Source organism: Erinaceus europaeus, chromosome 13, assembly GCF_950295315.1.
Source record: "Erinaceus europaeus chromosome 13, mEriEur2.1, whole genome shotgun sequence".
In the NCBI taxonomy this organism is placed as follows: Eukaryota; Metazoa; Chordata; class Mammalia; order Eulipotyphla; family Erinaceidae; genus Erinaceus; species Erinaceus europaeus.
In genome coordinates, this window is record NC_080174.1 from 45,912,534 (window position 1) to 45,937,440 (window position 24,907).

Below are 24,907 nucleotides of genomic sequence, written 5' to 3' on the forward strand. Positions count from 1 at the left end.
GGCTAGTACTCACAAAGAAAATAATAAAGATGCCCCATTTATAAGAGAATGAATGGATTAACTATGGTAGATGAATAAAAATGAAAACACAGCACTTGCAAAAAATGAACAAGCTAACAACACACATAAAACATGTATGATCATCACAGGCATATTAGATGTTAGACACAAAAGATATACACTTCATGATTTCACTTATATAAACTAATCTATAGAGATAGAATTCAAAATGATAGATCTCTCTCAGGGTGGTAGGATTAACTAGAAAGTGAAAGACACAAACTTTCTGGAGTACAATAAGTGTTTGATATCATTAACTAGAAAGTGAAAGACACAAACTTTCTGGAGTACAATAAGTGTTTGATATCTTAATTTGGTTAATGGTTGAATGAAGTTACACATTTGTAAAACTTCATAGAAATATCCCTATCAGCTTTTGCTTTACACTAAACTAATTTGGTAGTGAAAATAACAATTTATGTAGCCTGCAATTCAATTGGCTGTCTGTCTAACTGCCCAGCTCTAAGCTATCTCAGCTTCTTTCTGACACTATATCTTGTGGGTCTGCATTTAGTTACATGGCATACTACAGTGGTACCTCACATCTGGAAGGTGACAAGCTCTCGGTCAGAGCATCTTTATTTCCCTCCACATATGCTTTACCTTTCTTTCCAGTAGGCTAACTCAGATTCATTCTTGTCTCCAGATGCAGCAAGAAAGGGACAATTCCAATGTGCAAGCACTTTTAAGCCCAACTACTATTTGTGAGTATTCACAGCTAGAGAGATAACATAATGGTTATGCAAACAGATTTTCACACCTCAGGCTCTAAGGTCCTAGATTCAGTCCTCAGTGCCACCAAAAGTAACAGAAAATGGATACCAAGAAGAAAATAATTCATGGTTATTTTCACAAGTACACCACATGAACATTTAAGATTTGTGCATCTTAATATATTCAAGTTATGTCTTAATACAACGAAGGTTATAAGGCTTTAGTCAAAGTACCTTATAATAAAAGGAGCCTTTAAAACAGGTATCTAGCCTTCCTTGTGTTCTATTCCAGTCAACCCATTCTTAAAGAGAGCTCAAGAGAAGTTACTTAATCTCTGGGCTATGGATGCCATGTCTGTTATATATGGAAAACACTGGTAGCAGCAACTTCACAGAATTTTGATGAGGACTACATCAAAATAAAGAAGACAAAGCCCCAACTATAGTAGCCAGCACATGATCAGTGCTAAAAATTCACCTGTTGTTGTTGCTACCCTTAGCATTATTATCCCCCAAGAGATTTATTGCATAAGGTAAAAATAATTAAGAAATTTTTCATGACCCCAGAGGTGTGTCACAATTACTAAATAATTTTCATCAGTTATATAATCTAACTGTTAAAAATAAACCAATTAACAAATAATGTGATAATAATATCAACTATTGATTGTCTTTTTGAACCCTAAGACAGCAGGAACCTCACATCTTCACTATAGAGCCCCTACTTCCCCCAGTCCTGGCACCCTTGGATAGGGCCCACTTTCCTGTATGCATCTCCCAATCCAAACCAAATAATATTGCATCCGCCGATCACAACCTAACCAAAGCAACGATTGCCATCTCAACATGCTTCACCTCAGACTGTATCCAGAGACTTCACGTGTGGAATGACAACCCTTCAGCTTCATTACTCGGGTGAGACCTTTCCTTTAATAGTACACTCTAATTTCATCTCAGGTAGTTCACTTTCTAACAAAGTCCCATAACCTAGATATACACCAGTTTCTGTGAGAGAGAGCTTATGTGCACACGTATCCATAAACTACTGCAAAATATATACCTGAAAGCAGGATTACACTAGAGTTTGCAGTGAGTACCTCCCTAACACTTCCTCTCCACTATTCCAAGCTTGGGATCCATGATTGCTCAACAAATTGTTTGGCTTCATATGTTAACTCTCTTTTCAATCACCAGGTTCCAGATGCCACCAGGATGCTGGCCAGGCTTCCCTGGATTGAAGACCCCACCAACGTGTCCTGGAGCTCAGCTTCCCCAGAGACACACCCTACTAGGGAAAGAGAGAGGCAGACTGGGGGTATGGACCGACCAGTCAACGCCCATGTTCAGCAGGGAAGCAATTACAGAAGCCAGACCTTCTACCTTCTGCAACCCACAACGACCCTGGGTCCATGCTCCCAGAGGGCTAGAGAATGGGAAAGCTACCATGGGAGGGGGTGGGTTATGGGGATTGGGTGGTGGGAATTGTGTGGAGTTGTACCCCTCCTACCTTATGCTTTTGTTCACTAATCCTTTCTTAAATAAAAAATTTAAAAATAAATAAATAAATAAAGCTAACTGCTTTTTCACATTATTATATTTTGTTTTTACCAAGATAATTTATTCATATGTTACTTGATAAAAAATAAGTAAAATAAAACATAATAATATGAATTATTAAATTAAGGAGACACAGGATTAGACGCTACTTATGGACTCTATAAACCCTCCCTTCTCAGTCTTTAAGTCAAGATTTAGAGATGGATGCAGCCAGACATAGTGTTAACTGAGAACCAAAAATGATAAGGGCAGACTTGGAGAGGACCCCAGCTTTGAAATAATGGTCAAAAGGAGACCTCACCAATGTGTCCTGGAACCTTACCTCCCTGAAGCCCTATCCCACTAGGAAAAGATAGAAACAGGCTTGGGGTATGGATCAACCTGCCATCATCGATGCTCAGTGGAGAAGCAATTACATAAGTCAGACCTTCCACCTTATGTTCCCCTAAAGAATTGTTGTTTATACTCCCAGAGGGATAAATAATAGGAAACTTCTAATGGAGGGGATGCCGGATACAGAACTCTGGAGGTGGGAATTATAGGAATTGTACCCCTCTTGTCTTATAATCTTGTTAAACATTATTAAATCACTAATAAAATTTCTAAAAAAAAAAAAAAAAGGTCAAAAGAAATATATATCCTCATATCCTCACCCGAGATTTTGGTCTCTCTGAGCCCTGATACAAGCACTCACAGCTCCTTTGCATTGCTATGACCATGAAGGCATCATCTGAGCTTCTTGATTTTACCACAATTTTCTCTTCTTCGTCAGAGCCTTTTCATAGTCTATAACTCAACTCATTGAGACCAGATTAAGGACCAGTGTAAGGATCCCAATTCAAGCCCCCGGCTCCCCACCTGCAGGGGGGTCACTTCACAGGTGGTGAAGCAGGTCTCTATCTTTCTCTACTCTCTCTGTCTTCCCCTCCTCTCTCAATTTCTGTCTGTCTTATCCAACAACAATAACAACAATAAAAATGACAACAACAAGGGTGACAACAAGGGCAACAAAACAGGAAGAAAATGCTCTCCAGGATCAGTGGATTCGTAGTACAGGCACCGAGCCCCAGCAATAACCCTGGAAGCAAAAAAAAAAAAAAAGATACTATTTAATACCATGTTCTGTAATGATATGAGTCTCTAGATCCAGCCAATCCTGAAGCTACTGTATGGTGTCTTTGTAGACTAGGAAACTAACGTCCAAAGAGCCTAGGTAAGTGTCTCCGGAGGCACACAGTCAGCATGTGGTAGAGTTGGCATTCTAGGCTAGGTGGTCACCTTTCACCCAATACTTTTCCCAAAATAATTACACTTTTCTTTCTCCAAACATAGTCATATTGGTCGTCATGACTTTCATAAGCACAAAAAATAAATGCGTGGCCTGAGAGGTGGCCCAGTAGCTAGAGCTTTGGGACTCTGGAACTCAAAAATAAATGCAAGAAAACTCATATTCATATACATAAAGCTCTTACACACACTCATAAATGCATTCACTTGTATTGTCATGTGTTGTTGCATGTGCACATGGGCTCACACACCCAGACATCTGTATGCACACACAGAAACAGGATCACATGTATATTCACTCAGATACATGCACTCAAATAAATATTCCTAAGCCCACTCACAAATACTTGTGCATATGTTTACACACTATTGCTCATGGACACACTCATGAATATTATCAGAGTCTCATATATACATACATTTACATATGTACATTTACTAAGGCATAGCCAATACACACAGGTGCAAGCACACATGATCTCACATAAACATGTGCTCACACACATCAACACACTCTCACATGCAGGTGCTTATAGAAGCACTCAAATCCGCATCCAAGTATGAATGAACAGTTGTTCTGTGGCTGCCTTCTGTACTCTACTGTGAACCCTACAAGGCAGAACCCTGTCTAGTCCATTGTGATGTCCCCTATCCACATCACCATGCACAGAATAGAATTGAGGTCCTCACTCCTCCAAGGGAGAGAACAAGGTTGCTCAACCCTTCAGGAGGGCTATGTGCATCAGAAAGAGAAAGAAATACTGGATGATCTCATTCATAGGTGGGACTTAGGAAACAAAGCAAGGGAAAGCACAGGGTAGAAGAGGAACAAACTGGGGTCCGTTGCAGCAAATTCAAGGACTCAAGGGGAGAAGCTGGAGATGTCAAAGAGGTTGGGGACCCAGTGTCCAAGGGTGGAGGAAGAAGACAACTTGTTGGATGAGGTGTGCTTACACTTACCATGAGAAGATGTGAAACTGTGACAATAGTCTGAGAAATCTGTATTCCCTCAACCAAGTAATTTGGTTGAAAATAACAAAGAACTAAGAAATAAATGAGGAAGAAAAAAACAAAACCAACAATAATACCTTCTCCTCTTCCCAGTTCCTGGCTTACTTTTTCCTTCCCTTCCCCCCTCTTTTCCCTGTTCTATCTGCCGCTCCCCACTGCTCCCCAGACCTTCACTCCTTCACCCTCTCCTTTCTCTGCCACAACTCCATAATACCACCTCTTCTTGCCATCTCTCTCCACCTTCCAAAGTTAATTAAATGGATCTGTGGAATGTGTTTCATTTGCATTTGGTTCAAAGGGGCCACAGAGCACCAACACGTGCTCATTAAAGGGCTCTGTATAGAGCGATGTAATGAACCAGTTTTATTACACACTCATCTTGGCCCATTCTGTGAGTCGATTATGTATTCATGGAGAAAAGAGGACCACAAACATTGTGTCTGAGATGGAAAGAGAGAGTGAGGAGAGTCTGGGCCCAGGTGGCCACCACAACTACACTGTCACCATCATGTGGATACAACCCCCTGTGACTCTGACATGTGCCACAGCCATAGCGCAGACTTCTTACCTGTCCCCCACAACTCCTGGGGTGCTTCCTGGAAGGGGCCCCTGAGTTTAGCTGTGCACCAAGCACTGTCTGTGGATGAAATCACTCTCCTATTATATTATGCATGTATGCTACAGTGATTACAATGACAAGCTTACTGAATACCATTCTGCATTCCTAGTGGCCTGTCCATTATGTATTTCTTCAGTCAATGGAATCTAATAGTAGTGTTTGGAGCAGTGCTATATAATAACAGCAGCCACCACTGTGTGCTAGACACTGGGCCTGGTGATCTACCTGGGTTATTCCATTTAATTCCCACAATGTCCAATATCCCTTGTCACATGGCCTGTCACATGGTCAGATAAGAAAACTGAGACTCAGAGGTACTGTGTCCAAAGAAACCAAGCCAGAATTTGATGTGTTCAGGATCTTACCCAGATCTATGTTTTCCACACAGCTTTCTATAATCCCCAGGTAAATGGAGCACAAAGCAAAGACACTCCTCCACCAAAAAATCAAAAAAATTAAGTAATATATATTATATTCTAGTGATTCTGACTATTGTTAACAGCTTTTTCTGTGCCCAGAACTATTCTAGAATTTTACAAATATCTTATTGTGTCTTTGAAACCCCCTCATAAAGGAACTACTATTATTACTCCCTTTTAAATATGGTAAAATTGGGGACAGAAGGATTAGGTCATTTCCTCAATCCACAGCACTGTCTAGGCCAGGCAGGTATCAAATCCACAGCCCGGTTCCGATGTTTACCCCTGACTGACCTTGTACCTTGGTGTAGGTTTCCTACTGGGGTTGTAACTGAACACCATAAACCCACTGACTTAAGTAACACAAATTATTTCTTTCAGTTCCAGAGATCAAAATCCCAAAATGAATCTCACTGTGCTGCAATTAACATCTGTACAGAGCTTTGTTCCTTTCTCTCTGGGCTCTGTGGGAGATTCTGGCCCCTGTCTTTCCCAAATTCTGAGGTCACCTGCATTTCTTGGCTCCTGGCAACTCTTCCATCTTCAGAGTTAACAACAGCAGGGCACATCCTCTGCACATTACATCCTTCCAACCTCCTCCTCTGCCTCCTTCTTCCACATGAAGGGCTTACTTAGGTAATCCAAGAGAACCCTTAATCTAAGGTGTTAATTAGCAAGTTTGCTTCTGTCTGCAACCTTAATTTCCCTTTGCCATGCAGCATAAGGTAACAAACATGTCCTCCGGCTCCAAGGATTAGGACATGGGCATCTCGAGGGGCCATTGTTCCGCCTGCCTTAACCACAGCTCCCCTCATGGGGTGGGAAGGTGGGTTACCATGTGTCAGGGTTTATCTCATCTCACCTGACTCTCCGGATAACCAGATGAGGAAAGGATCACCATTCCCATTTTTTAAATGACAGGGCTGAGGATCAGGAAAATGAGGGGCTGCTGAATTTCCGTGTTCCCAGTACTGGTGGCCCTCTGGAGACTGACAGGTCTGCTTCAGAGCACCCTCCTCCACACACTCCATTTTCAGAATGGAGTGAGTTTTATCATTAGTTTCTCATCAGATGTGGGGGTGCTAGAGATGCCTTTGGGATAGACCACAGCTGGCTGGAGTCCCTGGGCCCCCTCATAACGCTTCCTGTTCATCTCTAGCCCAGTGGTTGGGCCCTAGTTCCTGCCCAAACTGCTCAGACTCTGCATCATCTGAGCTAATTAGGCCAGAATGCTTTCTAGTTCCCTCCCTGCTTTATTAGAAATTAGATGCATTAAAGATTTCTGCTGATCTCTCAGATCACAGCAGAACTCTGGGCCCCACATAACCCTGACTCTGCCAAGGGTCCTTCCTAGAAGCCAGATTTGTGAATTCATTATCAGAGAAGCGGCCACACTGCTAACAATCCCTGGACATCAGAAGCATATGTGCATCCTGGCACACTGCTCCCTTTCCTGAGAGACAGGGAGGTGGGGCATACAAGGCTGACAGGGTCTGCTCTCCCTAAGGCTAGAGACAGATGGGGGGGGGGGATCTTGGAGGAAAGCTAAAGGGAAGCCCTGGAATAGATCATCTGAACAGGCAAAGATAGGTCTTGAAGGGCTAAAGAGGAGATTCCAATTTTCCTGCACACCAACTATGTACCAAGCATCTTTATATACCATCCAGATCTCATCATCTCATTAGGAAAATATCATCAACCTCACTGTGTCATTGTGCCCATTTTACAGATGAGAACATCAAGGCCTGGAGCTTAAGTGACCAGCTCCAAGGTCACCCCTGGTGACCTTGTAGTTTATCTTCTTCCTCTCAGTCATGATGATGAGGCTGGTTTACTACATGGGGGTCCCTAAGACTCCTCCACCTCTGCTATTAGTCCTCTTTCCCAGATCACTAGGTAGCTCCCTAGCAAAGGGAAGCTTTGGTAAACCCAGCCTTCAAAGTGGCAGGGATGAGAAGATCTATTTCCTGCAAAGTAAGCCACCAGGCCTCTCAGCAACTGCAGGTGCAGACAGAAGCCTCCTTCCCAGGAAGTGTGTAGATTCTGACTCTACAGAATCTGCTGAGGGTGGGTGAGACAGGAAGCAAAAGAGGTTTGGGAAGAGCAGTACCTTAGGATGCACCCTAGGGAACTCTGGGAAGAATGAAAGGGATAGTGACCCTAAGGGACCATTGCCCCCATCTGTGATTCCAAGGGGATGGACCAGCTGCTTGCTTCCTGGGGCCCCCTAACCTGGTGTGTTTGTTTGTTTTTGTTTTTAGTAGTTAGGTTTTTATGATAGAAACTTTATTTTTTTAATTATTTTGAATTTATTTATAAAATGGAAATATTGACAAGACCATAGGATAAGAAGGGTACAATTCTACACAATTTCCACCACCAGAACTCTGTATCCAATCCAACCTGGTATTTTATACACTCACATGGTCTGGGAGCTGCAGGAGCTAAGGCTCTGAACTTCTGAATGGGGGGTGGAGACAAACTTTGTAAATCAGTAGCTCTGAGCTAACCCCTGTGTGAGGGCACTTAGAGGAAACAGGTCTGGAAGTCACAGAGGACAGGCCACATATAGTAGGGTGCCCTGCAAAACCTTGGCAGAGGGACAGGATTCAGCACCCAGGATTAGAACTCAGGAACTGGGTCAGCTCTGGTTGTGCTGCTGACTGTCTCTGGACCTTGGCCAGTCACATGACTTCTCAGGGGCACATCTGCAGAGTTGGGAGATTGATTCCACCCTAGGCACTGGGTTGGGAGGACAAAAGCTGGGGGGGGGGGGACTTATGGCCTCTGGTGATTGGCCAGGGCTTGATGCTCCGCCCCTGAGAACCCAGCTGGTAGGAGAAAGGAGGACCTTTATGCATATGAGGGTACTCCATAGTACCCCTTCTCCCCAAGCTGTCATGACTGGCTTGCATGCAGCCAGAGTTTCCACAGAACTCAGCTTTGCAAGACACAGGACCAGGCTACCTCTCCCTAGAACCCATGCTCTTCCCCCAATCCTACCACTGACCTTCCCCTTCCTAGCCTCTACACTTCACCAACCATGTGATTTTGTGTGAGAACTCCACTTCTCTAGCCTGTCTTTTCTCTTAGGCAGGAATAGAATGTCTACAGCATGAATGTATCTGTTTTCCTATTTACTCTTATAGGGAGCCTGTCGTGAGGATTCCAGCCTTGGTCTGGACACTTTGGGTGTGGAAGTGAGCATGTCCACTTGAGCTTCTGCTCTCTTGAAGCATCGGTCTAGTGGGGTTCTGGATAGCTGTGGTGAGTTGCCTGCTGGGGAGACATTCGTAAGGAATCAAGAACCAAGACAGTGCAGTAGGTGGGTGACACTCAATCCTGGCCAGGCTGGCACTGGCACAGACACCCGACACACTCCTGCAATGACACCCACCTTGTGGATTTGCAGCCTTACAAACCAGTGAGGTTACCTCCCAGTGCAGTTCAAGTTCTATGGCAGCACCAGTTCATGGTGGAGATCAAGAGATTTCCTGTTTTCCCTTGCCCCCCGCCCCAGGCCTTTCCAAGAATAGGAGAAGGCCACTTTGTCATATGAGTAGCCCCAAGCTTCCTCTTTCAGAACTCACAACCTCCACTTCCAGGTCCAGGACAACCAGCAGAGTCACCTTGGGGCCTAGCTGAAGCTGGGAGGTTTGGGCTGACTCTCCTTATCAGAACACTCTCCGAACTCCCTGTCCTGCAGTGGGCTGTGAAGCTTCCCCCAAGAGAGCTGATAACAGAGCTTTTAATTATTAGAATTATCACCTGAAAAATGGGGCCCTGCCACAGATAATTAAAAGGAAATTGGCTCCTCCTTTCCCCTTTTCTCCTCTCAGCTTTCAATCTGATGGTGACTATCAGTGCACACCTGGAATTGCCTGGAAGGACATTCTTACAGTAAGGAGGCTAGAGATAAATGTGGATATAGATACACATCTGGAGGTGTGTGTGTACACATGGGGGGAGGAGTTGCATGAGTTTGTGTGTGCTTGAGGACATGTGCCAGCATGCAGAAGCATGTACTTTGTGCCTGTGCAATGGTTAGGGAGATGGCAAGGCAGGAGTGGAAGCAGAGCACGGAAGACAGAGTAAGGTGTGATGAGAAGGGTATCAGAAGACCTATGGAGTGAGTGGTAGCTGCAGGTGTGCCCCCTGGGGGTAACAGTGCCTGCAACTCCTTTCCCCCTTCCTAATGGTTAATTTCACTAAGATGCCTCTTCGTACCTGAAAATTTGTTCAAGGTGCAAAAAGCACAGGCAGTTCACATCAAAAAGCAGCATTTCAAAGCACAAGTCCACACCCCACACTTCTTTTTCACTGGAGAAAGCAGAATCTGTAGGTCAAGGACACCCAAGCTCCTCCTGAAAATCTTATTCAGAGCTGCACTTTTGAAGTCATCCTGAGTGGAGAAGTATAAGATTCCTTTGGAAGAAAGCAAGCTGACCAGTTTCCTGCTGGAAGAGAGAGGCCAGGGGAGGGAAGTGCTAACTATGATATCTTTTATTCCTAAATGGGAAATAGAGGAGTTGAGCCTTTATCAGGAAGGTGTCTGAGAGGTGTGGTGTGCCTGGATTCCGTCTGCTTCTCCGTCTACACCCCCTCCAGCCTGGGCCAGGGTGCCAGCACTCACCTGGACACCTGCAGTGGCTCTGCCAGGTGACAGTCCTCTCCACTTCCCCTACTATATTACCCATGACAGCAAGTTTGTGACCTCATAAGAGCATACACAACTGTGTCACTCTCCCAGAAAATGCCTCAGAGTTCCCACCCTGGATGGGAGTTCTGACTTCAAGAGAGCCTATCTTGATCCAAGCAGCCCACCCTGTCTGATGGGGAGAGCCTTGCCTTAGAAACATTCAGTCTAGTGGGGGAGTCCTGGTCAGCACTAGCAGGGTTCCTGAGGTGTGAAGGGGGCCTGTAGACACATAGACATGAGCTTCATTGTCCTGACAGAGACTGGCAGTAAGGAGCCCTATCAGAGTTTTGCACCCTCTCCCCAGGACAGAGAGGCAGCTTGGGGATGTGGCTGCTCCCCTCCATGTGTTTGCTCTGGGGCAGAGCTGCCCAAATCACCTTCTCCTGGAAGGCTGTATCTCTATCAGTGTCCCACCCCTCTCTGGACCCAGTGCCTCCTCTGTGACAACCAACACTGCCTCCATGCCTCTTCTGGGCTCTCTTCCTGTCTCGCCACCCAGGAGATCCCCCTCATCACCACCGGATCATCGTCCCTCAGTGGTGGAAGCAGAGACCTGGCTAATTTCTGCAGCCCATGAATCGCCCAATGGGGAGGCCGGGTGGGCGGCCCTGCTTCCACTCACCCTAATGTATCCTCTGACACTTTGAATTTATTTTTCAATTCCTTCACCATCAGAAATGACTATTAAATTTCCAGCGTAAACACCGCTTTACTAAACTGAATTAATCATGGCAGAGGGGCAGGCAGCTAGGTGTTAACCCCTCAGTCCTCACTGAGCGCAGAGGCCAGGGCTTCAGGGTAGCAGGGAAGCCACCACTGGGAGCCCCTTTGGGGACTCTGACCCCCGGGTCCCCTCTTTCTCTTGCAGTGTTCCCTGGGGACTCAAGGAGAGACAACCTACCTGAGGCCAAAGGACAAGTCCCTTCAGGAAGAGTTGGAGGAGGGGCTGGCACCTTCCCAAACCACCTCTAGCCCCCCAGAATGCTGCCCCGGCTGAGAGGACTGTGACATAAGGAGCCGTAAGGTGGGGAATTTTCTGGGTGGGTACAGTGCGGTCCCCAGGTCTAAGCACCTGGGCCTACAGGGGTCCTGGAGTCACAGGAGGCGCCCCTTGCTGTCCCCCCATCTTCAGCTGTCACCATCACCCCTTCTACTCTGGCCACTCATGGCCCAGAATGGCCACTCCTCCTGTGACTCCTGTCTTCCCCAGACCCCCACAGGTGTGACACTATAGCCTCCTCCCTGCTCCCCTGCCACCTGCCTGCCTCCACCTCCTCAGCAGCCCTGTCTCAAAGACATGCCTTGTTCCCATCTGTTGGCTCTCCTCAGTGTCCCTCCAGCTCTCAGATCAAGTCCCCCTGTCACGGTCACAGGAGGGTGAATGTGACACTTCTCCTTCAAGGCTTTCTGCTTAAACTCCCTCCTCAGAGAACCTTCCCTGACCACCAAACCTTGCCCTCCACATTCATATCTACATTAATTTACCCTCCTGAGTCTCTCTCTAGGAGTAGCTTTCTTTCCAGCAGAGCCCTCCACACGCATTAGAAGTGCACACTAATGTGTGTATTTAATTGCATCCTCCAGGGAGAAACTAAGTTTTTCAAGGCTGCATCCCGTGAGTGTAGTGGGTACTCAGCACTGGCCCTTCAGTAAATGAAGATGAGAAGGAAAGAGTAAGTTCCTCATGTGCCCACTGTGTGCCAGACTGCGATTTTTGGTATCTGTTACTCCAGGAGTCAAGAGATGAGGCAGGCAGGACCCCAGCTGAGTGGATTCTAAGGGATGAGTTCACCTGTCATTGAAAACAGGAGTGATTTGTCAGATTCACCTGTCACTGGATCCCCCACCCCCACCATCCAAGTCACTAGGAGAAGAAGCCTTTGCCTTTTGGGAAGTGATTAGTTTCAAGGTTCAGTTCAGTGAGTGCACTATGAGCAAGTCAGAACCCAGACATCAGAGCCAGCCAACCTGGCTTCATTCTGATTCTGCTCTTGGTGCTGTGTGCTCCTGGACAGGCCACAGGTAGGGGAGATATACCCATGCACAGTCAGCCACCCGGGGCCACCAGAAAGAGCCATGTATCCAAAGAAAGTAGCAGTGGAGGAGCCCCTCTGACGTGAGAGGACACTTCCTGAAGGAGTCAGCCACTTGGAGCTCTACCACTCACTCTCCTGACTCTGTGTGTATGTGTGTGTGTCTTCCTCCTCCTTTTGTTGTCTCTCCTGGCAAGTGCTGCTCTTCCACTTTGCTGCTTCAGTCATTCTCTTCCCCGGTACAAGACCTGAGGGGCACATTCTGTTCCAAGGGCTGCACCTCTGACCCAGCAAGCGGGTCTACAGAGCCCCTCCCAAATGCTTCCTAACACACACACACACACACACACACACACACACACACACACACACACACACACCTGGAGCAAGGTTATTAGAGGCCTTCTGCAGGAGTAAAAATCAGCTTTCAGAACCAAGCTTGGAAAGTAGGAGGGCCCCTCCCTGTAGGAAGGTCCAGAGCCCTCCAGAGCCCTGGGGTGAACATATGTGGGGGACTGACCTAGATGTCACTCCAGGCTCCAGACTCTATCTCCTTCCCAGTCCTCCCCCTCTTCCCTTTGCTCATTTGTAAAGTAGTCTCAGTGACACTTGCTCTAAAGATTAGAGCCAAACAAAGAATAAAAGAACAGAAGGGATGCAAAGGATTTTCAATGTACCCCTGGGGCCAGGCACTGGTGATGCCTGATGGGTAGAGTCCAGGGGTTCTAGGCCAACTGTCACCGTACTCACTCCTTCATTCACCAATCCATTTTCCAGACCTCTACAAAGCCCCTGCTGTGTGTCATGCTTCATGTCAGGGGTCCTGTATGAACAGAGGTGGACCCTGTCCTTAGTCAGCTTTATAAAGTGGGAGTCCTGAAAGCTTTAGCCACTATCATTCCCCAGGACAGGCCAGGGCTGAGGCCTCAGAGCATCTTGTGTGGTGGGTTGAGAAAGAGACTACAGGGCTGGGGAGAGAGCAGTGGTTATGCAATAGACCTTCATACATGAGGCTCTGAGTTCCCAGGTTCAATTCCCAGCAGAGCAGTACTCTCACAAAATCAAACAAACAAAATCAATGACAAAATGCCAAGTGGCTTCCATAGCTGTGGAGGGTGCCTCCACCCACAACCCTCTTGATCAACCCAGCAGCCTCTTGACCAATAGGTGCTATGACCCAGTCATCCCTAGGTGCCCTTGGGGGTGGGGGACCTGCCGCTGACTCAGACCCTGACCCCAAGACTGCATAGGAAACCCCTTGTCATCCTCCCCACCCTGTGTTCATATAGAGAAACTGAAGACAGTGAGCAAAGCTACACAGCAAAATTGGTGCATGCACTTCTGCTGAAGAAACTAGACCATCACACTAATGGAGAGGACCTACTGTGTGCTGGACATGCGCTGAGCACTTCAGAAGTGGGACTTCACTTCCTCCTCACAGGTGTCTTAGGGGGTGGGCCCGTTTTCCAGACAAGGATTTTGAGGCACAGAGTGAAGGGCCAGTCCCAAGGCACCCCCTTGAAGCCCCTCTGGCCTGCTTTGGCATTGTCACACCGTGGGGGAACCTTTTACTCACAGTCACCCTTCTTGTCAGTCTCTGACCTCGGGAAAGATTTATAAGAGGGATCCAAGGAGAACTCCTGGTGAAACCAAGATGCCCAGTTAAACTCTCCTGTCCTGATCATAGAAACTGACAGATTCTAACTTTAGATTCTATTACCACTGACTCCCTCCTTCCTAAGTTTGCTACTTGGGGTGCTAATGAGTGAATGGCTGAAGAGGAGTGAACAGCCCAAGTTTCTGAACCCCTAGTTGGTTGAGACTGTAATAAGCTGCACTGGCAGAGCAAGTTGCTGGCAGGTGGGAGAAAGGGACACCCACTTAGAAATGCTGTGCATGCTGGGGACAGTCTGAGGAGCCCCTTCCTTCTCTAAGACCCAATGACCTACCTCTCTCACTCCCTTCATGTTCACAGCAGCCCCACCCCGGCACAGGAAAGGAGCGATGAAGTCACACAGCTGTTAGATAGGAGTGGGGGCCTGTCAGGCCATGTCCTCTCCCTTCTCCCAGCTCTGCTGGGAGCTGAGCACAGTTCCAGTTGCCCAAGTCCCTAAGCACTTCTCTGCTTCCCTACCATGCTGTGGGAGCTCAGCCCAGTGCATCAGACCCTGGGTCCCATGAGGACCCAGATCATGCAATAGTGGGGACAAATCCCCACCAAAGTTTCTAACTCCAACCATATACTGAGTACCAAGAGAGTGGCTGGTAGAGAAGTGAAGAGACTACTGTAGAACCCAGAGCAACAGATAGCAAGCCCACCATTCAATCAGGTTGTGATATAACATCAGCTTATTCAAAGTGGCCTCATCACAACACAGTGAGAAAACAACAGCCCCAGCTTACACAGAATTGGAAAGACATAGCTTGAGAACCTGCTTCAGTTCAGTTTTCATTTAAAAAGTGTTGGTTTCTGAGAAAGCTGTTAAAATGGGGGCTTCCTATAAGTGGAGGGCTGAGAGAGCATTCAGGGAAGGGGGCCCAGATTCTGAAGGAAAGGGCATATTTGTGCTGTGACAATGTGCAGGTGAAACTTGCTGGAATTCCCCCCCCCCCCCACAAATTCACCTGAAATCTGCCGTCTAGATGCCAGGGTGAGCTGTTTATGGGAAGGTGACTCACTAGACACTTTTCTTTATAAAATCTCTTTAGGGAAGCTACTGGAGGAGGGGCTGGTGGACCGTGAGGGCTGTTAACCACTGTGTGCCGGAGAGTCACTCCAGGAAGGCTGCCTGGACTGCTGCAGGAAGCTTGTGCTGCAGAAGATGAATGCTGGGGCAGCAATGTGTGGCACAGGGAGTGCTGCTAAGACATCTCTGTGCCCATAACCTGGCCGCTGGGCAGCAGGTACTGTGCTCAAAGTCATCTAATAAGAGTCAGGGAGGAGGCAGAGGACATCAGAAATGGGACGGAAACCACCTTCCCCCCAAAATGTTTCTTGACTGCCCTCTGCTGATTAGTTAACATTGGACCTCCTGGAAAAGAAAACACGAGGGTGTCTGCAAAATCATGATGCAGTGCTCTATATTCTTCTATGCCAAAGTAAAATTATCATGACTTTTCTGACACCACAATAGTTAGCGGTGCAGTGCTGTGAAAAAAAAAATGCTTCAAGTCTCTGATTGTCAGAGAAATGCAAATAAAGACAACAACGAGATACCACTTCACTCCTGTGAGCATGTCATACATCAGAAAAGGTAACAGCAGTAAATGCTGGAGAGGGTGTGGGGTCAAAGGAACCCTCCTACACTGCTGGTGGGAATGTAAATTGGTCCATCCTCTGTGGAGAACAGTCTGGAGAACTCTCAGAAGGCTAGAAATGGACCTACCCTATGACCCTGCAATTCCTCTCCTGGGGATATATCCTAAGGAACCCAACATATCCATCCAAAAAGATCTGTGTACACATATGTTCTTTTTTTTTTTAAAGTATTTATTTTATTTATTTATTCCCTTTTGTTGCCCTTGTTGTTTTATTGTAGTTATTATTGTTGTTGTCGTCGTTGTTGGATAGGACAGAGAGAAATGGAGAGCAGAGGGGAAGACAGAGAGGAGGAGAGAAAGATAGACACCTGCAGACCTGCTTCACCGCCTGTGAAGCGACTCCCCTGCAGGTGGGGAGCCGGGGTTCGAACCGGGATCCTTATGCCGGTCCTTGTGCTTTGCGCCACCTGCGCTTAACCCGCTGCGCTACAGCCCGACTCCCCACATATGTTCTTGGCAGCACAATTTGTAATAGGCAAAACCTGGAAGCAACCCAGGTGTCCAACAACAGATGAGTGGTTGAGCAAGTTGTGGTATGGAATACCACAATGGAATACCACAATGGAATACTACTCAGCTGTTAAAAATGGTGACTTCAGCGTTTTCAGCCGACCTTGGATGGACCTTGAAAAAATCATGTTGAGTGAAATAAGTCATAAACAGGAGGATGAATATGGGATTATCTCCCTCTCAGGCAGAAGTTGAAAAACAAAATCAGAAAAGAAAACATAAGTAGAACCTGAAATGGAATTGGCATATCTCACCAAAGTAAAAGACTCAGGGGTGGGTGTGGGTGGGTGGGGAGAATACAGGTCCAAGAAGGATTCAAAGGACCTAGTGGGGGTTGTATTGTTATATGGGAATCTGGGGAATGTTATGTATGTACAAACTATTGTACTTACTGTTGAATGTAAAGCATTAATTCCCCGAAAAAAAAAAATTAGTACTAAAAAAAAAAAAGAAAAATTCTGCTTTCATAGATCAGCCAATACAACAAAATGAATCGGAGCCAAGAGCAGCACCATCTGTACCTCTGGCTACTCATCTTCCACATCCATCCCCCGACAGCCGCAAATGAACTCTCTATCTCCACCTAACAAGAGGCAGCTATCTGTTTTACAAGTGAATGAGAGCTTTCTCCCAAATGAGGAAATCCAAGGCCCCAAGGTTCATTGCCTCCACCGCTAGCTATAACTTACTTAAATTCATTCACAGCTCACTGACTACTCTATTTCCAAGGACTAAATTGGCACGTAACTGGCAACTCCTTATATGTAAGATGAAAATGGGAAACAAGAGAGAGAGAGAGGACTTGCATACTTAAGTAAAAACAGAAATGCAGTAAGCAGATAGAAAACATGCAAGGCTGTGCCAATCCCCATTTTCCCAGTTGGTCATGAAGCCATAATTAGGTTGATATTGATGGCTTCCTTATTCCATCAATCATTCATAGTCCCCCACCTGCCCTCCCCTCAGCCACATGTACAGATGGTCAGGGTTCTCTGCCTGGTAGGACAGCACAAAACTTAGTTAATGGAGCATCTGAATCTTCAATCATTCTCCCTTTATTGAGGGTGTGGGGAGTTGTACAGTGGTTTCTGTGGTTCCCCACTAGTCATCATTATGAGGCATGAAGTGCAGCAGTAAGATGCACCTCAGAGAGACTACGGAGTTGAAGAAACAGTACTCCTTCCCTCTCGCCACATCTTCTAGAAGTAATCTGCTTTCCCATTGTAACTGATATCAGTCACAATGGCAAATAGTTATTTCAGATAAACCATCCTGACTGTTGACTCAACACAAGCCCAAGATGGCCAGATGGCAAGACAGTTGAGTCACTGTCGTGCCCCCTGGTGGAAGTCTTATGCCCATAGGAATTCAGCCCCCCAAGCAGCAGAATACTACACTGCCAGGACAGGAAGCAGAAGCTATGAATGGATTACCAGCAGAGGCGGTGGAGGAGTGTCTCTCACTTCTAGCCTTAGTCTCCTAAAACCAAGTGTGCAGGCTGTGGATGAAGTCTTTGGGATCCAAAAGTAGTCTGTTTCCTCTAAGAGAACCCTACCTTTTTAGGGTGTTGTCTGCTGATTGGTTCCCAACTATGTCTTCAATAGTCACTCCACCTTTCAATCAGACCATCCATGCCAAGCATGTGATAACACTGGCTGATTTCACAGACACCAACCAATTATTGCACTCCCCTTGTTATATCAGACGTTCCTGATCAGAAGCAATTCTGTGAGCAAATCTATGGTGGAGGATAAGGTCATGGATGCTGACCCTGGTGGAAATGCTTTATAGGAAGAGAAGACAAATCCATGTCCAGAACATGCATCTACTACAGTCAGAATGAAACACACATGCACACACATGCGCACACACACACACACACACACATACACACACACATGAAGCAGAGGTCCACTGTAATCAACCTGCCACAAGGCAACTGTCAAACTTTTCTGGGAAATAGGACCATGCTGGCCTTGCTGTTGGCTTGGTTGTTGGTAGATGAATCTCATCAGATCAGCCTTAGTGAGGAGCTGCCCAAGCTGAGATCCCATGCATAAGCCCCAATTCAGCCATCCTGGACACTTTATTCATGGGCCCAATAAGCAAGAACACAGGCGACCATGAAGAGGCTATGTGGAAAATGACAGTATGCCATTCTTAATGGGTTCCCTTTCTTGAGGATTACAGGGGGCACAGCTATCTCCAACAACTACACAACTTCTGAGAGGTCTAGCCACATATTGTTTCCCCCAGGCTATCTCATCAACAGTCTTCAACTATCTTTCTTCCAACTCCCTGCCCGTCTGCCAAACCATTCACATGCACATGTATCTGTGCCCTGGGCGTAGTGAACTACCATATGCTCTACTCAAAATCCTGCCCCCGGGAGGTCTTCTATCAATAGCAATCCTTCAGGGTCACCCCTAGATGGTGCCATGGTGAGGCACCTGCCTGCCTTGGGATGATGACAGCATACTGTGTGGACAAACCAGGCTCAAGTTTTTTTCTTTTTCACGCAGACATAAGGAACAGTTCAGGTATGTATACTAAAGGGGAGAAAGCTCTGTGGTGGAGGTTGGTTTTCAAATTCTAAGCTATCTGCCCATGCAATTGTCTTGTACTGTGCTGGCCTGCCTGAGCTCACTTTTCACATTCCTCTTCCAAGTTTTAGAGAATGCACTCTCAACTATATAAATTAACCATACTAAAGCTATGGGGGGAAACCCTTGGTTAGATCTTAGCATTCCCCTATCAGTGTTGCCCAAAGGCCCCATGCTGCACCTGACTGACCACAGACACTTCAAGCATCACTAGACCCTCAGTGTCCTAGTCCTAAGTCACAGAGCAATTTGTGCTGCTATCCCAAAGCGCACACACACACACACACACACACACATACACACACATACACACACATCTATATCTATATTAACTGGATAGAGACAAGAGACAACCAGAAATTGATAAGGAGAGGGTTGATAGAGAAGAAGAGAGAGAGACACCTGCCGCCCTGATTCACCACTTGTGAAGCTTTCCCCCTGAAGGTGGAGATGGGGTGGGGGCTTGAACTAGGGTCCTTGTGCACTGTAATGTGTGTGCTCAACCAGGTGCATCACCACCTAGCCCCAGAATCTTTTGTTAATATTTAAATTATTATCTGTTAAATACAGACAGAGGAAATCAAGAGGGAAGGGGCAGACTAATAGGGAGAAAAAGAGACCTACAGCACTGCTTCACTGTTCATGAAATTTCCTCCCTGCAGGTGGGGACTGAGGGCTTGATCCTGAATCCATGCTGATTTATGAACTGAATCAGGTATACCATGGCCCTGTTCTGCTGCAGAATCTTCTCTTGCTTCTCCAAACAGGTAGCTTTTTTACTGAGATGGTAAACCCCAAACCAGTGGGGTGTACTGCTCGTGCTTTTCTTAGGCTAGTTTTTACTGGGGCATCTTAAGTGCTTTCCTACCCCTCAGATCCCAACATGACAGACCATTGTGGTGTTTTGTGAGTGACAGTCAAGTTCTCTGCAGACTGTTTCTAACACCAGGGTCTCACTTGGGCTCAACCACTTAACACCCAACTCCCAGCAGTACTGAGCTCAGCCCTCAGGCACTGCAAAATTAGTGAGGATTGCAGCAGTTTCCTCCAAGTGGGATCTTATTCCAGCAAAGTCCCTTAGAGAGAAGACAGGAGCTCACATCCCGGATCTTCTATTTCATGTTTATTAATTTACTTAACTGCCATCCACCCTACCCATCTACCCACTCATGTTATCTATGCTCTCATTCCACCTCTCTGCCCATGTGTCTATTTACTCAGCCTCTCACCCTTCTACAGCCTCTCATACATCCACCTACTACCCACCCATCCTTAGGTGAGCAGCTGCTAAGGACCTGCTCTCTTCTAGACTCTGGCACAGTCACTGTCTGAGGAGACCCAATCCCTCCCTCACAGGCCCTGGGTGATGGAGAAAGAGACAAATACACACAGGACTGATATAAAGAAGAGGGAATTCCCAAATGATGGAATCACAAATTTAACATCGGGCAGATCAACAGGTGGTTTAGACACACACGTGTGGGAAGCCATATAGTCAGGGCATCTGAAGACAGGCAGGAAAGTAAAGTCACTCCACCAGGGAATCAGAGTGGGTGGGCAATGTTTTCATGGGAGGAGACAGGGCTTCCAGTAGAGGAGGTGAGGATCCCGGGGAGGAGGTGGGCAGGAAGCAGCAGGTGCTGGTGCTGAGGTATCTGCCCTGCCCTTTAGGCAGGTCACACAGGTGCTGGCAGCCCTTCTGCTGTGGGTAGGCACCATCTCACGTCTGGCCAGCTCGGGAATAGGAAAGGGCTTCTCTGCAGCTTCAAGATTCATTGCCCTCAGCTCTAAACCATTCAGAAGCCAGACCCCGCTTATCTGCGGAGGGGGAAGAAGATGTGCAGGTGGGAGTTGTTTCTGAATCTCTTCACTGACAGACTACATGGGAGTGACACCAACCCTGTGGATAGAGAAGAGACTGGACAGGATGGAATGTGAGCAATGTGAGTGGCATATGACAGGAAGTGGGTGACCTCAGGAACTGAGCAGCATGGGCTCAGAGGAGGAGCATGGAGTGAGCTGAGGTGAGGCAGGACCCTCCAAAGTGTGTGTCAAGGGGTCATTAGAGTAGGTCTTCTCTGCCCCACCCCTTCTACTCTCTGAATATCTGGTCAGGACCAGAACCAAGAATCGGGTGCCAGCAGGGTGAAATGAGTTCAGGTGCACAGAATCCACACTCAGGACCCAGCACACAGTAGGTGCTCACACTTGCAGCTGTGGCCTGTCCTGGTGTCACTGGTGACTGTGCTTCCAGGCTGCTGTTTTCATGTCTCAGGAGACACTAACAAGAGTATTCAGGTGAGCACTACCACCCCCAGCTGCCCCACCAGGGAGGAGGGAGCACCTGTGCAACCAGAGCTCCCACAGGGGTGCAGCAGCTCCAGTCCCTCCTTCCAGCCCACCTCCATTCTCACAGAGCAGGTGGCTCCTGCTGACAGACTTGAGTCAGGAGTCTGGGGAAGGTCTAGTTTATTAAGATAATTGACACCTCACCAGATGTCTGCCTCACAACACCTGCTCCAATGATGAAAGCTTTTGACAATTCTGTGTGAACAGCACTTTCCAAGCAATGTGTTTCCCACTTGGGTCACCAGGAAATACAGCTTATTTTTGAAGACACCACTTAAGGAGTGGGTCAGAGAGTCAAAGGGTACCCAAGCTGGGCCATGGGTGTGGTTTCCGAACTTACTATGCAGTCAGGGAGCTTGGCTGCCTGGGGCTGGGGAAAGGCAGAAACAGAGACAGAAAGAGCTTCTGGGCTCCTGTGTGCTATAGAATGGGCACACTCACACACTCTGCGCATCTCTCCTAAGAGGGTTAGAACCATCCATGATTTCTTTTTTTCTTCCTAATATTTTGTATTCAATAGGACAGAAAGAAATTGAGAGAGGAGGGGGAGGTAGAGAGGGAAAGAGGAAGATAGACACTTGCAAACCTGCTTCACTGCTCACCTTATAGGTGGGGCGTAGGGGGCTCAAACTCCAGTCCTTATGTATAGTACTATGTGTGCTTAACTGGGTGCTCCACTGCCCAGCCCCCTCGGCTTCAGATTTCTCAAGTTAGAAAACCACAGTTCAGAGGGACAGTGGTTTGACTGAGGTCACTCTACTCCTACCACCGTCATTCTGGTCTTCTTTTGGCCGACTCTGTCCTCCAACTCCAGCTCAAGTTCAAGAGATCACCTCAGGACCTCCTCCTCCCCAAGCTTGGAAAGCAGCCTCTGAGTGGTGGACAGACTTGGAAAAATGCAGCTTTTCTGAACACTTCCCAGTCCCAGGAATCAGAGCCTGTGAGGGTAAGGTGGGCCAGGGGACCTGCATTTAACCAGTTTCCTAGTGATCTGACCTGTTCTCACTCTTTCCTCTCTTTCCCTATGTCCTAAGAAAATCCTAGAGAATCACTGTCTACAGATCCCCATAGGGTTAACTGCTTCCTAACTAAGTGCAGATTCCAGCCCATTTTACTGTGCCAGAGTTTCAGTTCACTTGTGCTTTTTTGGTGACACAACCCATCCTCATTTCCAGCCAAGTCTCTAATCCCTGCAATTCCCATGGTGATGGTAATTATGAAGAAGAAAAAAAAGTCAGAAACACAGAAATTTTGTACCGTCTATGAGATTACACTCTTTAATGGCGTTTATTAAATTTGTTTTGCAGTTACTGAGCAGATTAAACTCACTGTATGACTCCAGAGGGCAAAACAAGGACTCAGATGGCAGGTTTTCTCATAAGGCAGACTGGAAGTCACAGGGAAGACTCAGTTCCTGCAAGTCAGAGCTGGCCATCACTCAAGGTGAGGGCCTAGGCAGCCTGGAACCAGTAAAGTGCATTCTGGTGTGGTCACTGTGGGGCAGGGCAAACAGTGAGGAGCAAACGACCCAGGATCTAGAGGGTCCACTTCCAGAGACACATTTTCCAGGAAGTGGGAAAGTGAGTGACTTTATAAGCCCCCCTCTCTCTCTTTTTAATTTATATTATTATTGCTGTTAATATTACTTAATAAGAAAGAGAGAAATTGAGAAGGAAAGGAAGATAGAGAGAAAGTGAGGTAGTTATGACACTACGGAACTACTCACAGAGATTCCCCCTGCAAGTTGGGGCCAGGGGATTGAACCTGGATCCTTGCACATGGTAACATGTCAGCTCAAGCAGGTGTACCACCACCTGACTACCACTTCTTTTCTCTTCTTGTCTAAATTTCACTGCACCCAACAAAAATACTTTATACATATAGACAGAGCTGTGACTCATATCTGATCTAAATAATAGTGGAAACAATACTCCCACTCCTGGTTAGTTATTGGGTGCTGTCTTCCATTTGTTCTGAGACAGGGGAGTTGTGTTTAAATGAGTTTCTCCACTGTTTTCACCTGGAACCACCACTTCTGTGATATACTCTCCCTGCCTACCCAGGGAAGTGACAAAGTGGTGTCCCCTTAGAGCAGAGCAGAGACCTGAGACTAGAGTAAGACTGCATGGCCAATGCAAGGAAGAACAAGATGACTTGACTAGATCTACTCACAGATGACTTTCCCACCTTGGGGACAAACCCTGATGTATAAGCAGAAGGTTTGACATACACAAGACTAGTGCACAAAGAGTAAGTACAGGGCACCCTGCCCTACCTCTCTATAAGATAGTGACAGAAGTGCCTGGCACAGAGAGATATTATATCATTAATTAGTACAGGGAGGAAGGGGAGGTTCTTCCCACTCTTGCTGTGCTGGCAGGGGTGGGAGGGGTGTTCCTAGTCACTTAACCTCCCCCTCCCCTAGAGCTGGGCAAGTTTGATCATGCATTGTGTATTGATTTTGTGCATTTATTGCCCACTTTTCACTTGATTCCTACCTCTCAGTGTGCTGGAACAAGGCAGACCAGGTTGCCTCTCCCACCTGTGACACATGGTCTTTGGGGCCACCACCACAGAGGGAGAAGAAAGGGGAGTCACATGTCCCCCTCTAACTGCTTTGGTAGAGAAATGATTCATGGTAATTCCACTCTTGGTTAATTGGATAGATAGTCTCTGCAAGGGGTGCAGAGAGATGGGGCTGGGGCTTGGTTGTGTATTCTGTCTTGGGCAAAGTCTCATTGAGTATTATTTAAAACTTGTTCCACTCAAGTGCTCACAAGCTTAATTGTCTGCAGTATTCTTTTCAGAGGCCAATTTTCCTTTTCTCAAGGGAGTTTGCAATCCATTTCTAAGGGCAATGACCCAGGAAACTACAGGTAATACAACGTGGTCATGTGGATGGAGTAAACACTACATAGCAAACAGTCAAGAGTCCCTCAAAAACCAGACAAAGATGTCCACTATTGTTGGGTAGTATGCCACCTCCCCCTGGCTTCTGCTTAACCATATGCCTATATAGGGATTTATTGATCCTATTCAAAGCTTTGGTCTATTTACATAAATCACTTTTACATTTACATAAAGCACTCCCTCCAGGGCATTGGTGGTTCAGTGATAGGATTCTCGCCTGTTCCGCCCCCTCCTTGTCACACTCTGATTTTCACCAGTCACTTTTCTCTCCACCCTCTCTATATCACATCCTGTTTCCACCCTACTTGGAGAGTATAAAAACAGCTGCTCTTCTGATTAAAGACACTTGGAAATTGCTTTCCGGCTCCGAGAGTTCCAGAGTGTATCTCCTGCAAAGTTGGTGCGGCATGAGTTCCTGATCCCTCTCCCACGCAGCAGCCTAGATCGGCTCCAGTTGAGTTCTCTCCAACCCAGAGAGGACTAGCTTGGGAAGAAGTACCCTCAGGCTATCCCGGCACACTTTCTCAACTAGTATTCAATATAGACCTCAAGGTCCTTTGCACTACAATCAGATAAGAAAGAGATATCAAAGGTATATATGTGAAGAGGGACAGGGTGGTGGCACACCTGGGTGAGCACACCAGGTTTGAGCCCCTGATACCCACCTGTAGGAAGACAGCTTTGTGAGTGGTAAAGCAGTGTTGCAGGTGTCTCTCTACCTCTCTCCCTCTCTATCATCCTCTTCCTCCTTGATTTCTGGCTGTCTCTATCCAATAAATAAATAAAGATAACTTTTAAAAATTATAAATAGGGAGT